General features: G+C 42.7%; 1 long non-coding RNA gene across 1 annotated transcript; it reads left to right on the forward strand.

Annotated features, from left to right (window-relative positions):
- Positions 1 to 318: 318 nt before the first annotated feature.
- Positions 319 to 6,758, forward strand: LOC137149313 (uncharacterized). The gene is made up of 4 exons (XR_010918740.1): positions 319 to 337; positions 791 to 869; positions 5,530 to 5,690; positions 6,350 to 6,758. It is a non-coding gene; the product is annotated as an uncharacterized lncRNA (long non-coding RNA).
- Positions 6,759 to 19,382: the final 12,624 nt, after the last annotated feature.

The following is a 19,382-nucleotide window of genomic DNA, read 5'->3' on the forward strand; positions in this document are numbered from 1 at the left end:
GCTAACTTCATCTTTCTGTGCTGTGGTTTGATGGGGCTAATGATACTGACCTCCCTTTTAAAGTGCCTTGAGAGCTACAGATGAAAAGCACTAATCAGAACTAGGTATTTATCAATGATAAAAACTGATTTAGCAAAATCAAGGTAAGAAAAGCTCAGCCATCATCAATAGACTGGGATTCTGGAAGGGCTTTGAAAGCTCCATACCATAGCCAGGGACTGGGAGAGCTCTGTCCATGGCAAATGAGTTAATAACAACACAGGTGCTTGAGGGAGAGGCCTTAAAGGCAGCTGTTCCATGAACAGCAGACAGGAGGCAGATCCTGGCCTGGAAGGTGGTGGGTAAAAATGCTGAGTAGGGGAAATAATATGATATTTTTCCTGTGATCAGAAAACAGTTTTCACTGGGAAAGAGGATCTGATTGGCTGATTTTGTGTGTGGTTTGGGGGCAAGTTGCTTCACTAGCTGCTGTTGCCTTTAACCACATTTATTCTGAACTTTTAAAAAAAGTTTGGCTTTAGTTCTGGCTGAGGGCTTGTAGCTGGAGGCAGCTGCTCTCATTTTAACTGAGCTAATTTACCTATTTTCCTTGAATCTACAGCACTTCACCTGCTTCTTTATGCAAGCTCTTATCTGACCTAATTAGATGAGTGAGAGCGCAGGCTGTCACAATCTGAAAGGCTATCCACTTTCTCCTTGCTAGGTGGGAGGGCTGTGTAATGTTCTTGCAGGTACCAAACCAGAGCAAATTCTGCCTAGCAGTCCCTTGGAATAAACTCTTCTTTTCCAGACTCAGTGCCCTACGTCTATTCGACAGCCAGAAGGAGGATAGCCAATAGCAGCACAAGACAGAAAATGCATGGCAGCTGGTGAGTGCTGTGTTTGATGTGAATGAGATGGCCGGGGGGAGTTAAGAGGTTATGCTTACTTGCCTGCTATTGTTTTTAAGATGGCACACTCTTCTCAGATGTGTAATATGTACTGTTGTTGTAGCTGTATTAGTCCCAGACTATTAGAGAGACAAGATGGGTGAGAGAATATCTTTTACTGGACCAACTTCTCACCAACAGAAGTTGGTCCAATAAAAGATATTACCTCACCCACCTTGTCTCTCAGCTGTAATGGACATTCAGCCCAAATCCCCTATGCTGCCCTAGGCTTACTCTAGATGTTACAAATGGATTTGATAGATGTGGCTCTGGTTTAGCAGATTGAGGGTTACTCTTTCCATTGCTGTTGTAAAATGTCCTCTGGCCATCTTAGTGTTAATTTGACTTGTTTGACCTCTATTGAACTGTCCTCAAAGGGAAAACTTATGGGACTTGACAACGTAGAGGACATGCAAATAGTGGCCCCGGATAGATGAGGATGGTAGAGCCTGATTTGTGCCTGGCTTGACAATATGGGAAGGATTCAGATTCTGAGCTGAAGTAAAAGGTGGGAGAAAGGCTTTTGGGTTTGTTGGAAGAAGCTGCTATTTCTCTGAAACAAGCTAGCAAAACCCACCGACCAAAATTGGACCAAAGTATCCCAGCCCACAGGAGACTAAACTGTTATGTGCCACAGCATAGGAGGGCCTGAGGTGCACCAGAGCCCCAGCAATATGTAGACTTTTGATGTGTTTAACTGCATACATGTGCTTTTCTCGCACTAATAATGAATGCTCACAACGTGGTGAGGAAGGAGAGTATTCAGTAGATTATGATTTCTGGAATTTATTTGTTCAAACTTAATCCCTCAAGTACTTTTGTTGAATAATTATGAACTCTATGCAAGTATTCAATATTTGGTGTGCGAAAGCCAAGCTGTGAGTTCTGATTGGCCAGTTAAGTCATATGACATTTGTTTTTCTAATTGGATGAGTTTGCAAGCACTTTCAGTATTAATAGGTGGGTAGTGTGGGTTTTTGTTTTTGTTTTTTGAGAGGTTGGTTACCATGAAAACTAGCAGATGCTGCTTTAGAGGTTGCTGTCTGGAAACATCTGTGCCAATAAAACTGGTTAGCAAGAGTGTTCATGGGAACCATTCACATAAAAAGTGAATGGAGAACATTCATTTAAAAATTTGGGAAAACATTTGTGGTTCTTTGTTCACAGTTATTGCCTTGTATTCAGCAGACCAAAGTGATCCCAATTTAGTACTGCTGAGTTGTGGGGAGAAAATTCCCAGTCACTCTGGGAATTCTCAGGATGACAAAATAACTTAGTGATATGCGGGTGGGGGGAGGGGGTGATGGCATGCATTACTTCCTTTCTAAAGGTTCTATGAAGCTTTCATGCCTTGTGCAGTTTGTTTCCATTTCTGAAATAGCTACTTATAGAAGCAGGCCAGCTTGTAGTAGCAACACAAAACAAAATTGGACTGAATTAATGCTATCCTAATTGATAGTGAGCAATGTGTTCATCTGAAAATAAGCTGTTTGTTGATAGAACTTTATCTGCTGAATCATGTCATTGTGCCATCTGGTTCTGAACTGGCAAGATGGGGTCACAGCTATTTGAATTTTAGAACACTTTGGCATAGCTTTACTTCTCAGGGCAGGATCTGCTGAGATCATAGAAGATTAGGGTTGGAAGGGACCTCAGGAGGTCATCTAGTCCAACCCCCTGCTCAAAGCAGGACCAACCCCAAATAAACCATCCCAGCCAGGGCTTTGTCAAGCCATACCTTAAAAACCTCTAAGGATGGAGATTCCACCACCTCCCTAGGTAACCCATTCCAGTGCTTCACCACCCTCCTAGTGAAAAACTTTTTCCTAATATCCAACCTAGGCCTCCCCCACTGCAACTTGAGACCATTGCTCCTAGTTCTGTCATCTGCCACCACTGAGAACGGCCTAGCTCCATCCTCACTGGACCCCCCCCCCCCCCTCCTTCAGGTAGTTGAAGGCTGCTATCCAATCCTCCCTCATTATTCTCTTCTGCAGACTAAACTAGCTTAGTTCTCTCAGCCTCTGCCCATAAGTCTTGTGCTCCAGCCCCCTAATCATTTTTGTTGCCCTCCGCTGGACTCTCTCCAACTTGTCCACATCCTTTTTGTAGTGGGGGGCCCAAAACAGGACACAATACTCCAAATGATGACTCACCTGTGCTAAATAGAGGGGAAAAAATCACTTCCCTTGATCTGCTGCCAATGCTCCTGCTATTGCAGCCCAATATGCCCTTAACCTTCTTGGCAATAAAGGCACACCGTTTACTCCTATATGGTCATAGAATCCTTCAAGGCAGTTTATGGTTGAGAGCGATTGTTACTGTGAGAGAGTCTGCTTCACTTGAAGTATGTTTCATGCAGTTGGAAATCTAGAAAAAAGTTTTATGTGCTGCAGTAAATCCCACTCATGCCTCTTTGTCAAGGTTGCAGGCACGTGTTCGTGGCTTGAATGTAGGCTCCTTTTCAAGGTAATTTTGTAGGCTGGTATCATTCTTCTGAATGCTTAGCACTGCTCTACTTTTCCAAGTGCTCTACAAACTATTGAGGCTACAGTAGCACCTGGAGGAACTATGCAAACAGTGAGAGGATCTCTGAACCAAAGAGGTTGCCATCTAAGTAGAGAAGGCAAAGGATAATAAAGGAAGCACTATAATCTTAGTGGTAAAACGGGAGAACTGAGACACAGTGACTTGGTCCAGGTCACACAGGCAGCCTGCGTCAGATCAGGAAATTGAACCGTGAGCTCCTGGGTCTAGTCCTTGATCACAAGACTCTCCTCCCGCCTGAAACTGGCTGTATGTAGTGGGCAAGGTCCCGCAATGAGGGTGGTACAAAGCTGCGTAGTGGGAGAGTACCAGCTGCTACAACCTTAGGAAGGTGCAATATACGCATCCCTCTGTGGCCAGCCACAGGGGCATCTGTGGGAACCACACTTGCACTCGAGGGGAACAAAGATTGCCAAGGCTGTGCAGAGACCATAAAGCGCTGCTTCATGTGTCTCCTTCCCCGCTTTGTATGGGTATACATTCAGATCATGCTGACCAGGTTAGCTTCATCACAGTGAGGACCAGAGCCATACCTGTTGTCCTGAAATGAAACCTTAGGTTCTGGAATGCAAATGCTGCAGAAAAAGGTGGTGCTGTTTTGGGGTGGGAGGGAAGGCTTTGTGCATGGCTAACCCAAGATCCTTGCCATTTCTGTACCCCATTCCACTCATGAAGGCCACACATCTTGAGGACCACTCTTTGCCAGAGTCCACCCGTTCATTGGCTGTACACGGTCACTTGAGCTTGGTGCAGTATTAACCAGCCATAAAATGGGTACAGTATTCATTTGAGTAAAGAAGCTTTCCCGCTCTGTGCACTGTAATGAAGGCTGATGCTGTAAAGCCACAGAACAAGTGATAAAAGATCACCATGAGAGCTCTGAGAGGATCCTGAGGCTTTAGCATTACATAATTAGTATTGATTTGTGCCACTAAACTAGAACTGAATGGCATGGTTCCACAAGCTGCGTTTGCGTTGTTGACTTGTGCTCAACTATAGCTTCTTGGGGTTTTTTCCATCCAACCTACTACAAAGTAGCGATCTTCAAGGAGCTATTGGGGAACGTCCCATTGTTGATTCTGGCAGCCTTTAAGACTCTCTTGAAAAGTGACTGGTGACTTTAAGGCCCCTTAAGTTCAGGCCCCTTTTGGGTGCTTTTTATTAGAGGCTGAATTACTGAGAACCAGGCATCCCTTCCATAAGTGTCAAGATGAGGCCCCAAAAACAAAGGCACCAAAAAACAGTTCTGAAGACATTGGTTCTCCTCTTGGTTTTTTTTTTTTGTTTTTTTGTTTTTTGTTTTTTTAATAAAAACCACACACGTTGTGGAGACTTTTCTAGGCAAAAAGATTCTTGCTTTGCCCCTTTTCTAGGGAGGGAATGGAATAACATTTTTTTTTTAAAAATCCCAACTACCTGTCAGAACTTGTCAAACACGGGGTTGATGATACTTCCTTTGTCTTGTCTCTTCGTAATATAAACCAATCAGGTTAAGGACAGTCTCTTGCTATATGTTTGTACAGTCCTGCACACAATAACTAAGTAAGTGAAGGCAAGGACAAGAAGCTTAAATGGATGTGATGCAGGGGGAGGGAATAGGGAGCCAGTAATGTTTGGAAGAGGCTTTGTAAACTTCTGCCGCCATCCTCCTCTTTCCAGTCTTTCAAGAAAACTCAAACTGAAATTTCTCATGCATGTTCCCAGATTAAAAGTGAAGGCTTAACAGGTTAGAAAATTTAGTTTAGTTTGTCATGTCAATTGGGCAACTTAATGTATGGTGTAATTTTTTTTTCAATATGCCTCAATTATGGATCTGCAGAGAGACCGAAATAACTCATTGCACATTGTAATACTGGGCGCAGTCCCTCCCATTTAGCTCTGCAATTGCCAGACGTTCCTTTGATCCTGACATTGAATTAATATGCACCATGGTCTCATGTTTTCAAGGTTTTTGGGGGGGGGGTATTTATTTTTGTTTGTTTGTTTTAGTTTTTTTGCAAAGCAAGAAGAAATGGTCATGCTGCTTTGTTTATCTTTTTTTTGGACTGAATAGATCTTAAACACATCTGCTATGGGCTCTGTTCACAAAAAAGAGTTAAGAATAAAATTCAAAATACAATAAAATATCAAAATGGAGGCAAGTCCCACACTGGAGATACGAGCTCATAGAAAACATTCCTACTACTCCAGAAGAGGAGGAAGAAAGATCTACAGGTATTTGAAGGGTGTAAACTCCAAGGAGTAAGATGGAATTCTTGAGTGGGATCCAAGGAAGTGCAACTGTTAAAAGTGCTGTTATCTGAGTCACTTAAAACTATTGTTTTGGTGGCACCTATGAAGATCAGGCCCCCGTTATGCTAGGCACTGTACAAACAAAGTAAGAGAAATTGCCTACGCCAAAGAGCTTACAGGTTTAATAGACATTAGAGACAAAGGGTGGGAGATAGGACATATTTCCCTTATTTTACTAATGGGAAATTGAGGCCTGGAGCATGTGAGGGACAGTTTGTTTTTTTGTTTTGTTTTTTTTTCCCCAAGGGTTCAGCACTCAAATCTAGATCCAATTTGTGTAAAAAGCTTGTCCTCTGATATGCTCACTTCTGACAATTTAACCACAGAGCTGGTCCTAAATAGAAACTGATCTTTCTGGAAAATCTGATCCTAAGTGACTTGCCCAAGGTGACGTGAGGAATCCGACAGTCAGGAATCAAACCTGGAGCTCCTGATTTCCAATCCAACATTAACCCCCCAAAACATCCCTTCCTCTCACCACCTGCATCATTCGTAACTAAAGTGGAACAATCCTGCTTTGGCAAGGGGCTGGACTATAGTGACCAAACCGGTCATTTCATCCCTTATTTTCATAATTCCAGGCTGGATCCTTGTCCCTGGCTGGATCACACCAATGGAGCAGCTGGAAACTCATCAAATCCACTTACTTGAGTAGTTCCCGAGCGGTGGACAGCCAGTAATGGCAGCCCCAGACGTAGGGGCCCATGGCTAGAGAACTGCTGCTGGCCAATGATCCCTGACTGCCATAATGGCCCACAAAGGGTAGCTACAGACAACTGTACTTAGGACAGTCCTAAGGCCAACTGACTGATACACAAGTATATCAAGCAGCGTTCTGCCACAGCTTTGGTCTGGTTGGCTGTTCTTTGCTTGGCTTTTCCCTCTTCTGTCAAGCTCTGTCACTTTCTCACGTGCTTACGCTGTCCCAGCTGTAGACCAGAGAAAGCACCTTTAACATCACGTGCTTAAAATAAACTTTGCTTTGTTTCATTTATGTTGATCATTAAAGTAAATGCTTAAGAAACGGTATCTTTTTCTAACTTCATTTTCCCCCACCTCCGTAGTTGGCATGTCTGTGCAAAGGTTGGAGATGAATAATGTAAATAGCAGTGATGGTTTATTAAAATAGTAGTAGTGTGAATTTCTGTCACTAACCAGGAACCCTGCTGATACCAGTTGCAATGCTATGCATGCATTATTCAGCAGCTGAAGGAAACCCATTGTTCCAGTGTTCAGGAATTAATCAGTTCAGTATGAAAATTACCTGTCACCAAAATATTGTGTTTACCCAGGCCATCAAAACAGGCTATACTGATGGCAGTTGGATTTCCTCCTTGGAGCATTAAGTATTAAAAATGTTCCTTTCTAAATGCTTTTGGGACCTACTGGTGTTAAGGAGAATGCAGGGAGATGATCTCTTTCATCTGGTTTGAGGGCTGGATTTTACAAGCTGCTATTGGGAAAAGAAAGAATAAAGAACGCAGCAAAGAACACTCAGGAGTTATGAATCAATCACTCTGGAAATATATAGTGTTGTTGTGCCAGATCTAAATAGGAATGTTTCAGGCTTAAGCACTTTCCAGCTACAGCAGAAGTCGTTCGAGGACCTTGACTTCATTATTTTCCATGCAGATTTTTAGCTGTTGAGCTCTTGTCTGAAAGCTATGCCTGTTGCTTGCTGGCCTTTCTTACAGTTCTCTTCGTCTGACCTTTGACTTCCTTGGCATGCTTGCTCGCCCTGTTGCCAAGGTGAAAGTGTTTGACTATTTAGCCTTGCTTTTTTTTGCCACTGTGCTGTGTTACATTAAGAATGCCTGGTACTGAGCTACGTTCATGGTACAGTTCAAAAGAACCTCCTGGATAATCTGATTGCATTGAGTCCTCAGTGAACACTAAGAAAAAAGGAGTTTGCAAAGGCAGAGAGGTTGACTTTCTCTCTCCCCTTTATGATATTACAATTATAGACATTACTATTTATAGTCTAACAGGTATTGGGGAATAACTGGATGAAGAGATTTTTTCCAGTCTATACCCCAAATTTTTCACTGCTTATTCAATAGAATTCAAGACCTCGGCTTTTTCAGAAACCCCAGCTTCTGTGTACCTTGGCACAGTGTCATTTAGAAAAAACTTCTGCCCAAGACAGACCAACGTGGGGTCAGTGTGCTCTTCTAGCCTTCATCTATCGGTGAAGATATGGTGGCTATGTGGAAACAAACCAGGTAACATCCTACAGAGAGCGGAAAGACAGTCTTGTGGTTAAAGCTCTTAACTGGGCTTCAGGAGTCCTGGGTTCTGTTCCCAGCTGTGCCGCAGACTCCCTTTGGTAAGTTGTTTAAGCTCTTTGTCTCGTGACATATGGGATAATGATGCAGCCTTACATCACAGCTTTACTGAGAGGCTAAATATGCTGCTTGTGAGATGGCCAGCTACTATGGGGACAGCGTTGCCATATAAATATCTGAATAGTAGGACTGGTTCTTCTCAGTGGCTGGTGGGGCTATCTAGGAAAGGGGTGATTTTTTTTTTTTTTTTTTTTTTTTTTGCCTGATTATAAAGCAGCCGTTTTGAAAAACATCAGAAATCCTGCTGTCAAATGACTTCAGTTAGTCACTCACTCCTCCCCTTCAAATCAGCCTCCACCTCACCCTGTTTACCCACACCAATGTTTTTACTAGCACCTCAATGTTTTGTTTTTGTTTTTTTAAAAAGCCGGTACACCAGAAAATGAGGACTTCAACACAATGGGCCAAATGTACCCTTGATAAAAATCTACTTACAACTTTTAGTTCTCCCATCCTTCAACCCCTATGATACATTTGGCACAATTTGGGTTTCAGTTTTAAATCACGCATGTCAGTTTTTACAGGTTCCACAGTCGAAAAGAGACCCCCCTGGATTTGTGCGGTGCAGCAGAAATATTTTGATAGTCTAGAGAGTGGTGAAGCCTTCACCCCTGCTGCTGAAGCCTGAAGGCAGACCGGCTCTGGAGATGTGAAAAGGAATGCCCCCGGGAGGCTGAATGGTGCATTTACACATGCTGTGAACTCTTGACCTCTATAAGATTCCCTTTTCCAGCCTCACCAAGTGGCATGTGCCATGTTTTGCAGAGCGGCAGTGGTTTACACATTTACGCCTGTCCAGCTCGCTGCTGTCTGAGTTTGCATTTGCCTGCTAGTTAACCAGCAGCATATTATTGTGTGTGTTCCTGCACAAATGCTCCCCAGCGAAGGAGAGAGCGCTGCCCCCATGGGATGGATTGGGCTTTCCCAGATATTCCTGCCTTCCCGTTGCCTCTCTGTTCAGCCTAGGCAAATGGACTGTAAATTAGAGGGTCAAATGTGTAATCTGAGTTGTGTGACAGAATTATTCTGAGGAGCTTTTAACACTAGCTAAACTGAGCAGGATACTCTACTGTACCAGTGACACCATCATCCCTAAAGATGTTTCGAATGCATGCTAGAGCAGGGGAAAGCTACATGTAATTATAAAAAACCAAGCCACAACCACCATCTCCTCTTCCAATCTGCTAAAAGATCTTCCCTGACACCTTAACACTCTTTCTTATATGATTGTTCCATTGACAGCAGAGCATATTGAATTCCCCTGACCCTGGGGTGATGGGAACTAGCTCCAGCCATCCATATGTTCTTCTCTGCATCATTTAAGAATGCCACAGGCACAATAGCAATTTTTCCTGCTGGCCCCAGGGGGTGTCACAGTTACTGACTTACTGCTTGCAATCCTTACTGTTTCTGCAGCAAATTCTGTTTTTGGTGATATGAGACATCAAGGTGGTGGGCATCTTTAGGAAAAACAAGAGCAACAGGAAGCAAAGGAGTAAATAGAAGAGAAAAGGAGGATGAGTCACTGATAACTCATAGAATATGATCCTGAATGCTTATGGATCAATGTCCTAACAGATAAAGCACAAGAGGGAGGGACTAGTTGGTGTCTGCTACAGATCACAACATCACACTAAGGAACAGGCTGACTGCCACCTTATACACCTATCTACGATGTGTAGGGGGGAAAAAAGCTGTGTGATGAGGGGGAACTTCAATTTGAGTGATATATACTGACGGTCTTATGCTGCCAGTACTAAAACAACCTTGGAATTTCTAAACATTATAGATGATAATTTCCTAACTCTAAAAGTGTTACAGCTGACATGGGAGAATTCTTTATTAGACCATGTCCCAACAGATAAAGAGGAACTGATCACAGAACTAAAAATTAATGGTAGGTACAAGTGATCATGAGTTGATCACATTTATAATGTGCAAGCAAAATGAAGTCCAGACCAGTAGTGTGTGTGTGTGTGTGTGTGTGTATATATATATATATCTGGTGCTTTAATATGCCCAGTTTTACAAAGCTGAAAACAATTATGAGCCAGATTAGCTGAGAGAAAGAATTCAATCAGAAAAATGTGAATGATAATTGAGAATCATTTAAGAACTTATTAGATACCTAAAAAGCCACAATCAAGGAAGAAGTCTGTACTGGTTAACATCTTATCTGTTTAAAGGGGAAGTGAAGGCACCTGTGTGTGTGTGTATCAAATGGAACAAAGGGGAAGTTGATAGTAATTAATATAAATCAGAAGTTAAGAATTGTAGGAAATTGATAGGGGAAGTCAAGGGATACAAGGAGAAATCAGTGGGCTTATGGACAAGGAGTGTTTTAAATATATTAGAAACAAACAAAAAAATCCTGACAAAGGTATTGGCCTGGTTCTAGATGGAAAGAGTAGAATTATCAATAATAATGCAGAAAAGGCAGAAGTATTCAATAAATATTTCTGTACTGTTTAGTCTTGTTTAGGCTCGTTTAGTCTACAGAAGAGAAGAATGAGGGGGGATTTGATAGCAGCCTTTAACTACCTGAAAGGGGGTTCCAGGGAGGATGGGGCTAGGCTGGTCTCAGTGGTGGCAGATGACAGAACAAGGAGCAACCGTCTCAAGTTGCAGCGGGGGAGGTCTAGGTTGGACATTAGGAAAAAGTTTTTCACTAGGAGGGTAGTGAAGCACTGGAAGGAGTTACCTAGGGAGGTGGTGGAATCTCCATCTTTACAGGTTTTTAAGCTGCGACTTGACAAAGCCCTGGCTGGGATTATTTAGCTAAGGTTAGTTCTGGTTAGTCCTGCTTTGAGCAGGGGGTTGGATTAGATGACCTCCTGAGGTCCCCTCCAACTCTATGATTCGACGATTCTACTGTAGTTAAGGGGGAAATGGATATTGTCTCATCATATTGTGATAACACTCCTTCCATTCCACTAGTATCTCTGGAGGATTTTAAACTGAAGCTACTAACGTTAGACATATTTAAATCACCAGTTCCAGATTACTTACCCACTCCTTGGATGCAAGGGGCTTGCTGGGCCTTTAATGTTGATATTCAATAAATCTTGAAGCACTGGGGAAGTTCCAGGAGACTGGAAGAAAGCTAATGTGCCAAATTTTAAAAAGGATCACCAGGATGACCTGGGTAATTATAGGCCTGATATTGCTCCTGTTCAGGATAATGGTCCAGAAGGGTATGTAATTAATGCAAATCAAAATCGGTTTTGGAAAACAGATCCTGTGAAACTAACTTGATTTTTTTTTTAAATAAAATTAAGTTTGGTTGATAACTGTAACAGTGTTACATAATGTACTTAGATTTCGGTAAGGCATTTGACTAGTTACTCTATGACATTTTGATTAAAAAGCTAGAAAGATATAAAATTAACATGGCACCAATTAAATGGATTAAAAACTGGCTAACTGATGGGTCTGAAAATATAATTGTAAATGGGGAATTGTCCTTGAGCAAGTGTATTTCCAGTGGGGTCTGGCAGAGAACAATTCTCGGCCCTTTGCTACTATATATTTTTATCAATAACCTGAAATAAAATAAAATCATCACTGATAAAGTTTGCAGATGACACACAAAAGGGAGGGAATGGTAAACAATGAAGTGAAGAGGTCACTGATTCGGACCGATATGGCTTGCTTGGCAAACTGGGCTCTCACAAACTATGCATTTAAATATGGCTAAATGTATACATCTAGGAACAAAGAATGTAGGCTATGCTTACAGGATGAGGGAATTGATCCTGGAAAGCACTGATTCTGAAAAATATTGGGGGAGGGGCTTGGTGGTTAATCAGCTGAACGTGATCTCCTAATATGACACTGTGACGAAAAGAGCATAAATAGAGAAATATCAAGTAGGAGTGGAGAGTTTATTTTACCTTTGTATTTGGCACTGGTGCAACCACTGCTGAAATACTGTATCTAGTTCTGCTTCTTACAATTCAAGAAGGTTGTTGATAAATTGGAGAGGGTTCAGAGAAGAGCCACAAGAATGATTAAAGGATTAGAAAACATGCCTTATAGTGATAAACAGATACACTTAAGGAGCTCTGTCTTAATAAAGAGAAGGCTAAGAGTTAACTTGATCAATCTATAATTAACTACATGGGGAACAAATATTTTCAATCTAGCAGAGAAAGGTGTTACACAGTCCGATAGCTGAAAGGTGAAGCTAGCCAAATTCATATCGGAAATAAGGTATTATCTCTCACTGTTAAAAATGTATAACCACTGGAACTATTTACCAAGGGTGGTTGTGCATTCTCCATCACTGACAATTTTAAAATCAAGACTGAATGTTTTTCTAAAGGATATGCTCTGGAATTATTTTTGGGGAAGTCCTATGGCCTGTGTTGATACAGGAGGTTGGACCTGATGATCACAATGGTCCCTTCTGGCCTTGGAATCTATTAATCTGATGCTTACAGCACTGATGGGGGACTCAAGAGATCCACTGCATTCTGCCACTGAGGTTGGGCAAGTCACTTAATCAGGCCTTGCCTCAGTTTCCCCACCTGTAAAAGTGGGGGGAATGATACTTTCTTGGGTAATGTATTCTAAGAATTATGGATGGACAGAAAATAAGATCTAAGCGTTGTTCATAGATTTTTTTGGGGCCATTCTGATCTCATCTGACTTCCTGTATACAGAGAACATAGAACACCCAATGATTCCTGCATCAAGCCCATAATTTCTGTGTGAATTATGATCTGGTGTTCTGTGAGTCCGTACCCATTTTCCAGATGGGGAATATACTTCCTACCTCACAGGGATTTTGTGAGGATAAATTCACTAACATTTGCTCAGTCACTAGGGTGATGGGGTCCATATAGGTTCACTATTGGAAAGTGAGCCCTGCTGAAACCCACATCTGGCAGGCAGTCTGTCTGGAGGAAAGGTGGGTTAAGTTGAGAAATGGGATGTTAGAAATCTTGTTTTATGTACAATGATGGAAACAGGGACTCGTAGGGTGTAGATTATCTCTTTCCTCTATTCTTCCTCTCTTTCATACCTTATTAATAATGTGTGTGATGTTAATTTGCATCTCACACAACTGACAAAATTAAAAGGCCTGATTTATATTGTGCTTGAAATACAGAAATTCAGACACAACCTTGGATATAAACTTTGATCACTCATCTCCTCACCCCATTCCCCTGGTAAACAAAAATGTTCAATAATTAAAATGCTTTTTTGAATGTAGGTCTCTTCTCTTGATCTCTGCAGCAGTCAGTCAGCTCCGCCATATGTTATGTTATTGAAAACATGGCCTCATTTATATTTGCATATACTAAGTTAATCAGATCAACTATGCTTAAAAGGTGATACGTTAACCAACTTTGACCCACGTCTGGCTACATTTCCTTGCCAAAAGGGAACTGTCACACACATTGATGGCATCCTTCATAGAAAGGCTTATCTCTTGGGGCAGTAACTCGTGTTTATTGTTTGGAATGAATTTCCCCAGCGAAAACTCAGCTGTAGCATCTTTTTGTGTTCTCTGAGGTTTTCTGCTTCCTTATAGGTAGCATTGTCTAATGGATATGACACCAAAGATCTGGCCTGTATACCCAGCTCTGCTACTTAACTACTATGTGACCTTGACCAAGTCATTTCAACTATCTGTGACTCAGTTTTCCCATAATGATGCATACCAAGAATAGAAAGACCTATAAAAGATATGTCTATCTTGGGGACTTGTAGGCCTGCCCTTTATTGTAGTATTTGAGCACCTCATAATTGTTAATGTATTTATCCCCATAATTCCCTTGTGAGGTAGGAAAGTGCTATTATCCTTATTTTACAGATGGGAAACTGAGGCAGAGAGTCTAAGTGACTTGACCAAGGTTACATAGGAAGACTCTGGTGGAGCAGAGATTTACACTCATGTCTCTCAAGGCCCAGGCTAGCCCTCTAAGCCCTGGACATTCTTTCACCTCTAGCCCTGTTCAGCAGTAGATTCCAAGGTCAGATGGGACCATTGTGATAATCTAATCTGACCTCCTGTCTAACACAGGCCAGAGACCTTCCCTGTATTCCTAGGTCACATCTTTTAGAAAAATATCCAATTGTACTTTTAAAATTGTCGGTGATGGAGAATCCACCACAACCCTCAGTACATTTCTCCCATGGTTAATAACTCTGACAGTTAAAAATGTACACCTTATTTCCACTCTGAATTTGTCTAGCTTCAGTTGGAGTAGCTGAACTATGGCGACTTTGTATAGGAGAAGGCTTTGAATTCAGGTATAAATCTCAATACTCCTGAACGTGACCTTCCCCTTTTACACCATTCATCCCTGGAATATCCAAAATAATAATACTGAGTCTCATTCATATTCTGGTCAAAATACAGGACCACATTTCAGCCACTCCATGTGCAACTTTGCCCCTTCCTCCTCCTCCACCTGCCCAAACATTTTTATAAAATTCTGTGGGGGCTTTGTTGCTCTGGACCTATATTTCCCTCTCTTTCCCAAAGTCTCCCAGTGCAGTGGTCTAGTGAAGTAGCATAACCTCAAGCTTAAGAATAAAACTGTGCAAGGGGGAGCTGACTTTGTACTGTCCAGTGGTCTAAATGTATTTTATCATATATTGTACAATAATGATATTATTGCATTCGTGTAGGGCTTTTATCAAAAGCCAGCTGCCAGTGTCATGAACTCTACTAAGCTGGACTTTCCTTCCACCAGATTTAGTTTAACTGAAGCAGGAGACAGCATCAAAGTAAACCAAAGAAAGGTATTACTGTAAATTAAAATAGAAACGGATCATAACGGTTCACTGGAAGACCCTGAAAAAGACATGGAAGATGACTTCACTGCCAGCCTTAGATCTTTTAATTTTCTGGGAATTGAAAGTGGCACAGGGTCACCCTAGAACAAAGTGATATCTGAGGCATAGATATCCGTAAAAATAGCTAGTATAGGAAAATTCTGCTTGACAATTCCCTTGCTGAAAGTAGTTAAGGTGGTCAAAGGACCTTTGAATACCCTGTGACTACTTTAAAATATGCTGAAAAACAGTAGCTTTATTTCCCCCCTTTCTTTCTTATAGGAAAATGACTCCTTTCCCAGGCAGGTACCTTATTCAGTGCATTAGAAGAGCATGCAAAGGCATTTTCAGAAGAGCATTCAATATCCTTGCTGAACTTGTGGATTTCTGACTGTCTGTCTGTGACTCTGTACCTTCAGAGCAAGAGTTCTGCAGGCACACAACTCTGTGACCAACCCAGTATCTGAGAGTCCTATTTTGGATGCCTACTGTGACTCAGACTATTAGAATAGTCTATTATCCCCCTGGTGCAAGAAGCACTAATGGACAAAGTTTATGCTCAAGTAAGAGTAAATATTTATGCTCAAATAAGAGACGGGCATTGGGGAAGAGCCCTTATTGAGGGCTTACATCGAAATCCTTCTGCAGCGCTGAGAATCTCATAGCACGCATATATTGAGACCCATTATAAGATTGTAATGTCAGCATATCAATACAGCAGGTAAAAAAAAATTGCATTAAAACTGTTCTTGATGGAAAACTGGTAGTTTTGACTAAATCACATTTTTTCATGAAAAGTGTTGGAAATTTTTAATTTTTTTTTTTTTTTTTTTAAACCAAATACCCAAAAGCTTTGGAAGTGTGGCCATGTTTCCGCAGTTGTTGCAGTTGTTGAACTGTTGTACTTCAGGTGCCTGGTGTCACCATTCTCCTTTGTGGGCCGGGCTCCAGGGCTGAACTACATCTCGCATGGTGCCTCTTGGCCAGGTAATGCCATGATGCCCTGCCTCCCCTCTCAAATGACGTCTGACCAGGGTGCTTGGCTTGCAGAGGAGAATGGGAGTAAGAGGCACAGTGGCGGCATTTCCAAATCGCAATATTTCAGTTTTTGAATTTCTGCCAGAAGATTGAAATTTTCCAGATGAGGAAAAAGCCCATTTTAAAAACCCTCTAGTATCTAATTAAAATATACTAACCACTCCTTCTGGTAAAACACCTTGATGTGACTGTAATCAAAACAGGCTCCTGCCAATAACTCTTGGTCTGTATTAGAGAGACAAGGTGGGTGAGGTAATACTTTGTATTGGACCAACTTCTCTTGGCCTGGATGTTGTTCTTTAGGAGTTCATTGTAGTTGTTAGAAATTTTGAGCCTCATTGGTTAGCTGTGATTGGACGCACAGGTCACATGGTCTGGTTCAGTTCCCTGATTGGAGGGCAAGCTACAGTCTTGTCCTTAGGGTGCCCATAAAGGGGAGTTGGGGAACATAATTTCCCTTCTTACCCCCTGTGTAGGTTACTCAGATTGCTGTGTGTGCACAGATGACACAGATCAGGGGTTATGTGGCTGGTCCTTCCATGCAGGTGCATAGCAAATGTATGAGCTTTGGCCCACCAAGGCAGCAAGCAGGGGATAGTAATGGCTAATGGTTAGGGCAGTACCAAATTACTACCTCCTGCAAGAAAGAGGAATACCAAGGAATGTATTGGGACCGAGTTCTCTGGGCTTCTCCTGAGTCAATGACGCTACACCCCTGCCACTTGGCTTCTGGCCTTGTATAAATGTAACTTTTAAAATCAGTTTCCTGGTGCAGATACTCATGTTATTTACTGATGCCTCTAGGCAGGTCCTCTGCAGTGATCAAGCCCTGATGGGCTGTGTCTAAAATAGCACTTGAATGCTGCCGGAACACTCTGAAATGCCTTTCTGGTCTTCTTTATAGGAGCTAGAAGGATGGACTCGTACTTCTGCTAGTCCCAGGCCAGTCATCTCCTTTCCCTCCCTGGCTGCAGAGCATCCTCTGAGGTGGCAAGTGCTGGGGCTGGGCTCAGGGGGGAGCCGTTGGTGGTGGGTCAGCGCAGATGGAGTCGAGGATGTTGCAGCTGGGACTGGGCAGGGATGTGTCAGGGCTGGAGCCTAGGGCAGAGTTATAGACAGAGCTGGGTGATGTCGGGAGCTGTACACTGGTGCTGCCTGGACAGCAGAGCCCCCCCACAGGGAGCAGGAGCTGGGCACAGGTAGAGGGGATGTGGGGATAGATTCTGTGTGGACTCACCCCTGCTCCCCCAGGCCTTCCTCAGCCAGTGGTGCTGGAGCAATGTTCATAGTGGGAGTGATGAAGGTGGAAACCGTATATTTGGGTTTTTATTTCTACGTCAAGCCAGGGGGTGCGGTACCACCCCCCAGTTTCAGGACCTACGCCCCCAGCTCTCCCCAGACCCCTCAGCTTCTCCTGCTCCCTCTGAGGCCTTCTACTGCCCTGCACCCTAGCATTTCCTTTTTAGTGCGCCAGCACTGGCCTGAAAGCAGGAGTCTCTAACCCCTGAGACAAAGGCCCATGAGTCAGTGGTGCTGGACATAGCAGACTCAGTAACCTCTGCCTGTGTTCCAGCTATAGAAGGGGCCAAGGAACCACATGACAACAGCCCTGGCTGCACTGGCAAAAACTTTTCTGTGAACAGTCTTCAACGTTCATTTTTTCATGAACACTTCTGCCAAAACGCTCGTAGGTCAAGAACATGGGGACGGGTGAGTACTTTTGAAACGTCATTTGACCTCTGAGAACGCCACTGCAAATAAGGGCGTGATACCTGTGACTGTAGAAGCAGGGAGGAAGGAAAAGTAGGACATGTTATAAATGATCCACTGTTCGGAGTGTTACTTCACTGTGTTTCTTCCCAACCGCAAAGAGAAGTGGTGAAAAAATATGAAAACAGATGAAAAACGTCCTTCTGCTTTGTGCTCTCACAATCTTTCTCCTTTTTAATTCCCTCTTTAAAATGTATACGTGCTGTTCTCTCTATTAATAAATGGGCTTTTGTGCAATAAAACATGTAAACTGGGCTGTCAAGCATTTCAGAAGCAAGATATTTCTTTTCAAGTGTCACAATGTAGAAGTTCTGCTAACACAGACCAAGGCAATCTCATTGTCAAGACTGGGGAGAATCATCCCCACAAAGTGCCTTTTATTCTGCAAACCGTCTGGTCAGAGGTTACCCATTGACTCTTGAAAAGAGCCTGTAGGGCCAGATCCTTAGCTACTGTAAATCAATGTCACTCCTTTGAAGTAAATGGAACTACACCGATTTAAATTATGTGAAGATCTGACCTGGTGTGTGTTACCCATTCCCCTCTCCTCCCCCACTGCTGCATTCACATGTAATGAACCGAAGTAGATGGGCCATACCACCAAGCAGTTTGGATTAGGAGAACAAATACTATTAGAGAAAAGGTCTCCGTTATATCATGGGGCAGATTTGCTGTTTTAGGGCATGTCTACACAGCAGACAGACACCTGCAGCTAGCCCACGCCAGCTGACTCGGGCCCACGAGGCTCGGGCTGGGGCTATTTCATTGCAGTGCAGACTTCCAGGCTGGGTCTGCAGAGAGCCTGGACTCCAGCCCAAACCCAGAAGTCTACCCTGCCGTTAAACAGCCTGAGCCCATGAACCCGAATCAGCTGGCACAGGTCGGCCACAGTTTTTAATTGCAGTGTAGACATACTCTGTGAGGCTTCTGCTTGCGGTGATGGCTTGGGAATAGATGCTGAGGGGTATGGGGGGGAGGGTGTGTGCGTGCACACGGCACACCCACAACTGGGAAAAGCACTGTGCTTTAAACGTTCTAAATCAATCTTCACTGACCCTGCTTTATAAAGTGTACTTCTGATGGTGGCACATCTGACCACAGAAACATTACTTGGCTGGGACTCTGCTCTTCAGTTCTATTTGCTGATCCATTACTGCATCAAAGACGAAGAGATTGAATTTAATTCCAATAAAATTGCATTAAGCTTACAATAGATGTCTTTTATTTCCAATTGGATATGGCAGCTCCCTTCTTTACTTTACTACTTCTGCACAGTTTTTCCAAAATTCAACAAAAATTTCTCTAGGTCTTATCTGTGACCTCTATTATTGACCTAGGGCAACTGTGGGTGGGAGAGAACTTTTGTCAAAGTCCTATCGAATTAAGTTACTGTTTTGTTAGGAAGGGTACCTCCCAGGCATTATTAATACATTGCTGGATCCTGATCTTGCGATGTAGAGGGGATCTATGTACCTGTGTGGGAGCCCATTGACCTAATTCTGCAATGAGCAGGACTTAATGTGGTACATGAATCATCTCTATTTCCATAAAATATTTTGGAGGGTGAAGGGAAATCTGTCTGTGCGTTTCTAATGTACCCATCACTTTGGTATCTGAGCAGTTGTTATAACTAGAGGTGACCAGAGTATTCACTGAAATGACAGTTCAATGA

This window comes from Emydura macquarii, unplaced genomic scaffold (genome assembly GCF_026122565.2).
Source record: "Emydura macquarii macquarii isolate MOO-44397 ecotype Brisbane River unplaced genomic scaffold, CSIRO-AGI_Emac_v2 contig_719, whole genome shotgun sequence".
Lineage (NCBI taxonomy): Eukaryota > Metazoa > Chordata > Testudines > Chelidae > Emydura > Emydura macquarii.